Genomic DNA, 9602 nt, shown 5'->3' with positions numbered 1-9602 from the left:
CAGTTTATAGGAAGATGCATGTCAAAAGATATTTGCCAACTGAGAATTATTATTTATTTAATATTTGCCACATTGCTAGACATTTTATTTCTTAAAATTTAATTTCTTAAATCCACAAAAATTTGTATAAATTAGAAAACTAATTTAGTGTTTATGTAATTCAAATCCCTTATGACAAATAAGAAACTAAGGCCTAGAAAGTTAAAGTTACTTGCAAGTATCATAGTCACTTAATGCTCAATCTAGGGAGGAGAACTCAGGTCTCCCTCCTCCAATCGCATTTGAGATTCTTACTATGTCATGAAACTATTGTCAATAATGTTTGAGTTTAATAATGTTTATATCCCCTACTTTATGCTGAGCATTTTCAGAGAAGAAAGGGAACATATTTCGTCCTCGTGCCTCCCACAGTGCTTTGCACAGAGCACCTTTCAAGTCACTAAATATTGAATGACTAAATAAGTCTGTGAATCACATGCCAAATAAACAGTGCCAACATAAATTAAGAAATATTGAAAAGAGCAAATATTTTTAGTGTTCTTATCATGTTTGTCACTGAGAAGTCACAGAATTAGTTTGAAGATATGTAGGACAGTTTTCTATAGAAAAGCAATACAGGCAGGAATAGAATTTTAGATTAACCTGCAGGGAAGAAGGGATCAAGAAATTAAGAGCTTTATACCAAATGTGTCACGAGTATAGGTCAACATCATAAAATAGGGGGAATGTGTTTTGGGATTTGGATGGATTCCTTGTCCCAATTTAAATTGCCATCACATCTTGCTAAAAGTATAATTGTTTTACTGGAAAATTGGATTTAGAACCAAGGTCAAATGTCCCTGATTTTTTTTCTTCTTAATGCAGATGAGTCCCACTGAGCCCTCAAATCTGTTTGTTCTATGAGCACATTTACTTCATCATTCAACCTGTATTTGTGGAATAGCCATTATGTGTAAGAGAAACTGCACTAAACTCCAGAGATAAAACAGTGACCTTAATAGACAGTTTCCTTGCCTCAAAGAGGAGGAAACCAACATTACACAAGGAGACAAAAAAGGCTATCAATGGTAGTCTGATGTGATATAAAGAGGAACTTGGATTTAAGTGAGAGCAGGTAGCGTTGACAGGAAGACCTTTCTGCAGAGGTAATATTAGGCTAAAATAATGTGCAACGATGCATTAACTACATAGAAGGGAAGCACAGGAGTGAAGGCCTGGGTGGGAAATGGCCAGTTATTAGATTTGGCAAATAATATGCCAGTTATTATAAACCTCAACCAGTTCAATAAAGCTAGAGCTTAACAATGGTCTAAAGGAGTGAAAAGAGATGATACTCCTAGACAGACACCAGGTCAGGAGACAGCATGCTAAGCTAAGGAGATTGAGTTTATTTGCTGGCATTGGGAAGCTATGAAGGATTTTGTAGGCAAAGGAATAAATGTTCAGACTTACTACTCCCTACAGTAGCCCAGCAGTCAAGTGGAGGATATTTTGGAGGTGAGGTACGCTAGAACTTGAGAAAGAAGTAAGGAGGCAACTATACTAATCCCTGTAAGTGGAAAGAATCAGACCTGAGAAATTGACAGGAGATCTGGAAAAACTAGGGGAAGAGATTGAGACACAGAAACATCTTATATCTGCTTTATAGTAATTATGTTTTAATTTATTTTTTTTATTCTGGTATAGTTAACAGAGTTATATTAGTTTCAGGTGTACAATATGGTGATTCAACAATTCTATACATTACTCAGTGCTCACTATGACAAGTGTATTTGTAATCTCTTTCACCTATTTCAACCATGCCCCCACCCACCTCCTCTCTGGTAATCATCTGTTCTCTGCAGTTAAGAGTCTGTTTTTATGTTTATCTCTGTTTTTTCTTTGTTTCTTTGTTTTGTTTTTTAAATTGCCCATATGAGTGCAATCATATGGTACTTGTCTTTCTCCAACTGACTTATTTTACTTAAGATTATACTCTCTAGCTCAATCCATGTGATTGCAAATATTATAAATAATGCTGCAATAAACAGGGGTGTATATATCTTTTCAAATTAGGGTTTTTGTTTTTTTGGGGTAAATGCCTAGTAGTGGAATTACTAGATTATATTATAATTCTATTTTTAATTTTCTGAGGAACCTCCACACTGTTTTCCACAGTGACTGCACTCGTTTGCATTCACACCAACACTGCCCGAGCGTTCTGTTTACTCTACATGCTCACCAACACTTGTTTCTTGTGATTTCATTTTGGCCATTCTGACAGGTATGGGGTGATATATCATTGTGGTTTTGATGTGCATTTCCCTGATAATTAGTGATGATGAGTATCTTTTCATGTGTCTGTTGTCCATCTGTAGGTCTTCTTTGGAGAAATTTCTGTTCATGCCTTCTGCCCATTTTTAATTAGATTGTTTGGGTTTTTGTTGACTGTTATACATTCTTTATATATTTTGGATGCTAATACTTTATCAGATATGTTATGTGCAAGTATCTTTTCACATTTAGTAGATTGTCTATTAGTCTTGCTGATTGTTTTCTTGCTATGCAGAAGGTTTTGTTTGTTTGTTTGTTTGTTTGTTTTTTATGTAGTCTCAATAGTTCATTTTTGCTTCTCTTTCCCTTGCATCCAGAGATATATCTAGAAAAATGGTGCTATAGCCAGTGTCAGATAAATTACTACCTATGGTATTTTCTAAGCGTTTTATGGTTTCAGGTCTCACATGTAGGTCTTTAATCCATTTGGAGTTTATTTTTGTGTTATGGGATGAGAAAGTGACCTTTGACTATGTAATTGTGGGTCTATTTCTGGGCTTTCTAATCTGTTCTGTTGATCCATGTGTCTATTTTTGTGCTAGTTCCATACTATTTTTATTACTACAGCTTTGTAGAATATCTTGAAATCTGAGATTGTTACACCTCTAGTTTTGTCCTACTTTTTCAAGATTGCTTTGGCTATTTGGGGGTTTTGTGGTTCCATATAAATTTTAGGATTGTTTGTTCTAGTTCTGGGAAAAATGCTGTTGCTACTTTGATAGATATTGCATTAAATGTGTAGATTCTTTGGGTAGTATAGGTTTTGGTTTGTTTGTTTGTTTATTTTTTTGGATGGGTATAGTATACTTTATTGATGGTACATGACAAGATAGGGTTCCCTAAGCCCCTCCCCTTCTTTAAGGGTTCTGGGATGGAAATTGTGTAGAGGTTGGGAGATTCTCAGTCTGTTGGGAGATGAGTTGGGGCAAAAACTCCCCACCAGCTGAGGACCTCTCTCTTCCTATTGCTGGGGCTGGTGGTCTAGGGAACTCTTATTCCTCAGAGGCCAGTTGTTGTAGCCAAATTCATTATCGTATCAGGAAATGAGCTTGGCAAAGTGGTTGTTGAGAGCAAATGCCAGCCCCAGCATCAAAGGTGGAGTGGGTGTCACTGTTACAGTCACAGAAGACAACCTGGTGCTTGGTGTAGCCCAGGATGCCCTTGAGGAGGCCCTCTGATGCCTGTTTACCACCTTCTTGATGTCATTGTATTTAGCAGCTTTCTCCAGGCAGCAGGTCAGATCCACTGGTGGGGGCATGGATGATCATGCCAGTGAGTTTCCCATTCAGATCAGAGATGACCTTGCTTACAGCCTTGGTGGTGTCAGTAGAAGCAGGGATGATATTCTGGGCAGCTCCTCTGCTATCAAACCAAAGCTTCCCAGAGGGACTGTCCACTGTCTTCTGGGTGGAGGTGACAGTATGGACTGTGGTCATGTGTCCCTCCATGATGCCAAAGTTGTGGATGACCTTGGTCAAAAGAGCCAAGCCATTGATAGTGCAGGAGGCATTACTGAAAATCTTGAGGGTGTTGTCATATTTTTCATGGTTCATGCCCATCACAAACATGGGGGCATCAGCAGAAAAGACAGAGATGTTGACTGTCTTGGCCCCACGCATCAAGTGTTCTCCACAATGATGAAGATACCACAGACTTCTCCACAGTGAGGAAGACACCAATGGATTCCACAACATACTCAGCACTAGCATCACTCCATTTGATGTTGGCAGGGTCTCATTCTTGCAATATGGAGATGGGCTTTCCACTGATGACAAGTTTCTCTCTCTCAACCTTGACTGTGCCACTGAATTTGCTGTGGGTGGACTCATACTGGAACCATGTATATAAGGTCAATGAAGAGGTCATTGATGGCAACAATATCCACAGAGTTAAAAGCAGTCCTGTTAACCGAACACCCAATATGGGCAAATCCATTTACCTTCACCATTATGTCTTGGGGACATGGCTGGCACTCTACCAGGAGATGCAACTATCTGTCAAGTGGAGAGAAGCATACAGCCTGGCTAGTATAAACATTTTAACAATATTTGTGCTCCCAGTCCATGAGCATGGAGTATCTTTCCATTTGTTTGTGTCATCTTCAATTTTTTTCATCAATATTTATAGGTTTCAGAGTATAGGTCTTAAACCTCTTTAGTTAAGTTATTTCTATGTATTTTATTATTTTGGTGCAATCATAAATGGAATTATTTTCTTAATTTATCTTTCTGCTACTTCATTGTTAGTATATAGAAATGTGACATATTTCTGTACATTTATTTTGTACTATGTGACCTTACTGAATAAATTTATCAGTTCTAGTTTTTTGGTTTTTGGTTTTTTTTTTTTTGGTGGAGTTTATAGGGTTTTCCGTATACAGTATTTGCAAATAGTGAAAGTTTTACTTCTTCCTTACCAATTTTGATGCCTTTTATTTCTTTTTGTACTCTGATTACTGTGGCCAGAACATCCAATACTATGTTGAATAAAATTTTTGAGAGTGGACATCCTTGTCTTGTTCCTGATCCTAAGGGAAAAGCCTAAAATTTTTCACCATTGAGTGTTATGTAAGTTGTGGGTTTTTCACATACGGGCTTTAATATGTTGAGGTATATTCCTTCTAAACCTACTTTGTTGAGGGTTTTTATCATGAATTGATATTGTTATTTTTCAAATGTTTTTACTGCATCTATTAAAATGATCATACCATTCTTATCCTTTCTCATGTTGATATAATATATAATGATTGATTTGCAACTTTGACCCACCCTGCATCCCAGGAATAAATTCCACTTGATCATGATGAATTATTTTTTAAATGTATTGCTGGATTCATATTGCTAATATTTGTTGAGGATTTTTGCATCTAAATTCATTAGAGATAGTGGCCTGTAGTTCTCTCTCTCTCTCTGTCTCTCTCTCTCTCTTTTTTTGTTTTTTTTTTGATGGGTGGGGTGTATTTATCTGGTTTTGGTATCAGGGTAATGCTGGCCTCCTCACAGAATGAATTTGGAAGCTTTCCTTCATCTTCTATTTTTTATAGTAGTTTGAGAAGAATAAGTATTAGTTTGGTAGAATTCATCTGTGAAGCCATGTGGTCCTAGACTTTTGTTTGTTGGGAATTTTTTTGATTACTGATTCAATTTCATTGCTGCTAATCAGTCTGTTCAATTTTTCTATTTTTTAAAGGTTCATTTATTTTTGAAAGAGAGGAAGAGTGCAAGCAGGGAGAGGGCAGAGAGAGAGGGAGACCGAGGATCCAAAGCAGGCTCCATGCTGACAGCAGAGAGCCCAATGTGGGGTTTGAACCCATGAACAGTGAGATCATGACTTGAGCCAAAATCAGACGCTTAACCAACTGAGCCACCCAGGTGCCCCAAATTTTCTATTTCTTCCTGATTCAGTTTTGGGAAGGTTATATGTTTCTATAAATTTATCCATTCCATCTAAGTTGTCCAATTTGTTGGCATATAATTTTTCATAATATTCTCTTATAAGCCTTTGTATTTCTGTGTTGTTGGTTGTTCTTTTTCCTCTTTCATTTCTTGATTTTGTTTATTTGAGTTCTTTCCCTCTCTCTCTCTTTCTCTCTCTCTCTTTTATGAATCTGGCTAAAGGTTTGTCAATTTTGTTGATCTTCTCAAAGAACCAGCTTCTGGTTTCATTGATCTATTCTATTGATTTTTTTAGTTCTTGCTTTATGTATTTCTGCTCTAATATTTATTCTTTCCTTCCTTCTACTGGTTTTGGGGTTTTATTTATTCTTTTTCTAGATCCTTTAGGTATAAGATTAGGTTGAGATTTTCCTTGCTTCTTGATCTAGGCCTGTAGTGATGTAAACTTCCTTCTTACAATAGCGTTTGCTGCATCCCAAAGATCTTGGTACATTGTGTTTTCATTTTCATTTGTCTCCATGTATTTTTTCATTTCCTCTTTTTTTTTTAAGAGAGAGAGAATGGGGGAGAGGTAGAAAGAGAGAGAGACAGAGAATCTTAAGCAGGCTTCATGCCCATCATGGTGCCCGAGGTGGGACTCCATCTCACAACTGTGAGATCATGACCTGAGCCTAAATCAAGAGTCAGAAGTTTACCCAACTGAGCCACCCAGGTGCCTCTCATTTCCTCTTTAATTTTTTGGTTGACCCATTCATCACTTAATGGCATGTTATTTAACCTCCATGTATTTGTGGTCTTTCTAGATTTCTTCTTGTGGTTTACTTCTAGTTTTGTGGTCAGAAAAGATGCATGGTATGACTTGATCTTTTTAAATTTTTTGAGATATATTTTCTGGCCTAATATGTGATCTATTCTGGACAATGTGCACTTGAAAATAGTGTATTATTCTGTTGTTTTAAGATGGAATGCTCTGAATATATCTGTTAGGTCCATCTGGTCCAATGTGTCATTCAAAGCCACTGTTTCCTTATTGGTTTTCCGTTTGGATGACCTATCCATTGATGTAAGTGGGGTGTTACATTTGTTGTTACTATTGTTATATAACTATCAGTTACTTCATTATTTTTATTAATAACTGTTTTCAGAACTTTGAATGTATCATACCACTCTCTTCTGACCTGCAAAGTTTCTGCTGAAAAATCAGTTGATAGCCTTGTGGAGTTTCACTTGTATGTAACTTTTTTTTCTCTTGCTGCTTTTAACATTCTCTATCACTCCTTTTTGCCATTTTAATTACTATATGTCTTTGTGCGGACCTCCTTGGGTTAATTATGTTGAGGGCCCTCTGTGCTGACTAGGTATGGATGTCTGTTTCCTTCCTTAAGTTTGGGAAGTTTTCTGCTGTTATTTATTCAAATATGTTTTCTATCCCCTCTTCTCTCTCATCTCTTTCTGAGATCCCTATAATGCAAATGTTTTACACTTAATGGTGTCCCTGAGTTCCTTTAATCTATTTTTACTTTTTATTATTCTTTTTTCTTTCTCCTGTTCAGCTTGATTATTTTCCATTACTCTAGCCTCCAGGTAGCTGATCCATTCTTCCGCTTCCTCTGTTCTATTTATTCCATCTAATGTATTTTTTTTTTAATTTTAGTTATTGAGTTCTTCATCTCTGATTGGTTATTTTTTATATTTTCTGTCTCTTTGTTGAGAGTCTCACCGAGGTCCTCCATTCTTTTCTCAAGTCCAGTGAGTATCTTTATGACTGCTACTTTAAAGTCTCTAGCAAGCATATTAGTTATCTCCATTTCTTTTAGCTCTCTTGCTGTTATTTTGACCTGTCTTTCATTTGGGATGTATTCCTCTATCTCCTCATTTTTTCAACTCTTTATGTCTGTTACTAACTGCTAGGGAAGTCAGCTACTTCTCCTGCTCTTGAAAGTAGCAGCCATATGAAGGAGAGCTCTAATAGTGCCCTACAGTGCAACATCCCCTGTTCATCAGAACCTGGGGCTTCGGGGGTGTTTCCTACGTGTGCTATGCACACCCTATGTGCATGAGCCATGTTTACCTTCAGTTCAGTCATCTGCAATGGTTCTGTTTGGCTGTTGTGGGCAGGGTTTTGTTCCTGTGTTGTAAATGAGCCAGGCTGAGGCCATCTTGGGCTTCAGTTGGGCCAGATCAGGCATTTTTCAGAGCTGTAGTAGTGTGAAATTGCAGGGTGTTCTCCCTGTGTTGTTTCCTGAGAGGCTTTCATTGGTGGAAGGCGCCTACAGTCAGACCAAATATCTGCCACTAGCCCACTGCTGGGGCCACATTTGGACTGGTATTTGTATTTATCTTTCTTATCCCCTGTGCAGGAGTCATTTTGGAGTGTTGCTGGCCCCTATCAGTGCTGCTTGCACACTGCCAGGCTTGTGGCATGATTTTATATGGACTCATGCCAGGGGTATGTTGTGGAGGAGTTGTCCACAGAACAAGGCAGGGCCATGACACCTGTTCCAGCAAGGGCCATGACCATCCACTGTGAGAGGGGTCCTGCAGCTGTCTGGAAAACTTCTGCTGAGGCCAGGCTGGAGGGGGTGATGCATTGAAGAGTGCAGGGGAGGGACATGGTATTATCAAGCTAGGTAGAGAGTTTTCATGTTGTACTGGTTCTCACAGGTATCCTTGTATCTGCTCAACTGGGGGAAGAGAGATGTCAGCAATCAGCTCTTTTGTTCTTGGAGAAGTCTTCCTAAAATCCCTGTCCCTCCAGTGTAAGTTTTGAGATTAGTAAACAAATCTCCCTCCTGTATGCCCCAGGTATTTTTTCAAACTGCTGCTTCTGTGCTTTATCTCAGCAAGCTCTTTTATGCTGTCTCTTTAAGGGCTGGGAATCAGTTTCTCCTTGCCTTCTGGCTCTCCCAGAGAAGAGCCCACTGGTTTCTAAAAATCCAGGTGTTAAGCCCCACTGATTGTAAGAATTTGCAATGTTAAGCCCCTCTGGTTTTCAAAGCCAAGTGTTAGGAGATTCATCTCTCCAGTGAAGGTCTCCCATGCCTGGCGTGCAGATGTGAGTTTTGCTCCTCTCCTTTCCCTGTGATTACAATGTCCCTCCCTCCTTGAGTTCAGTTTGGCTCTTGACTGCGTTTCTGCCCTTCCTACACTCTTGAGTGTTGCCTCTTTTCCACATTTAGTTATGGAGAGTCTATCCTGCCAGTCTTTCCATTGTTTTATAGGTTATTTACACTGATGTGGGTGTTATCTAGGTGTATCTGTGGCACAGGACGAACATTAGGATCCTCCTACTCTCCCATCTTCCCTGGAAGTCCTCTCGCTTTTATAGCAATTATTGAGTTATTCTAAGGTCATTCATTTTCTTGCCTTTGAACATAAGCTCTTTGTAGGTGTTATACTTAACCTCATGCGGTATGTGTATTTGTGATGCTTTTCAAAGTGTTTGCATGTAGTAATTTACTTTTCATATCTGTTGGACACATGAATAAATGCATGGAACAATCTCATACTGCGAAACACATTTTTTGCTATGTGCTTTTATACAAGTGCCTTGTGTGATATGTAGAACTACTTTATTTTTCAGATGGGGAAAGTGAGGATGACATGGGGAGGCAACTGTCTTCTTACTCTTTTTTCATGTTCTATTTTTCTTTCCAGATAACCACAATAATTTTTCAAGAAAGGAAAGAATATTTGAGCAGTGATGGTCATTCACAACTCATATCTATTCTCCATTTCTTCCCATCTCATTAAGATAACTTTAAGATAAGATTATCAAATATATTTAAATTTTTAAAGCATGATTTCCTTGTCATTTTCACAGAATTAAAAAAAGGTAAAACAGAATTAAAGTAGATTCAATCTTCTATTTCAGTTTATTTGGGGCTCAATTTA

The 9602-nt window shown here is 38.0% G+C and overlaps 1 pseudogene; it reads right to left on the bottom strand.

Annotated features, from left to right (window-relative positions):
* Nucleotides 1-3349: 3349 nt before the first annotated feature.
* LOC101092880 lies at nucleotides 3350-4261 on the bottom strand (annotated as a pseudogene).
* Between the last annotated feature and the right edge of the window lie 5341 nt (nucleotides 4262-9602).

Source organism: Felis catus, chromosome C2, assembly GCF_018350175.1.
Source record: "Felis catus isolate Fca126 chromosome C2, F.catus_Fca126_mat1.0, whole genome shotgun sequence".
NCBI classification, from domain to species: domain Eukaryota; kingdom Metazoa; phylum Chordata; class Mammalia; order Carnivora; family Felidae; genus Felis; species Felis catus.
The sequence above is the reverse complement of the archived record's forward strand: the minus strand, read 5'-3'. Positions and strand labels throughout refer to the sequence as shown.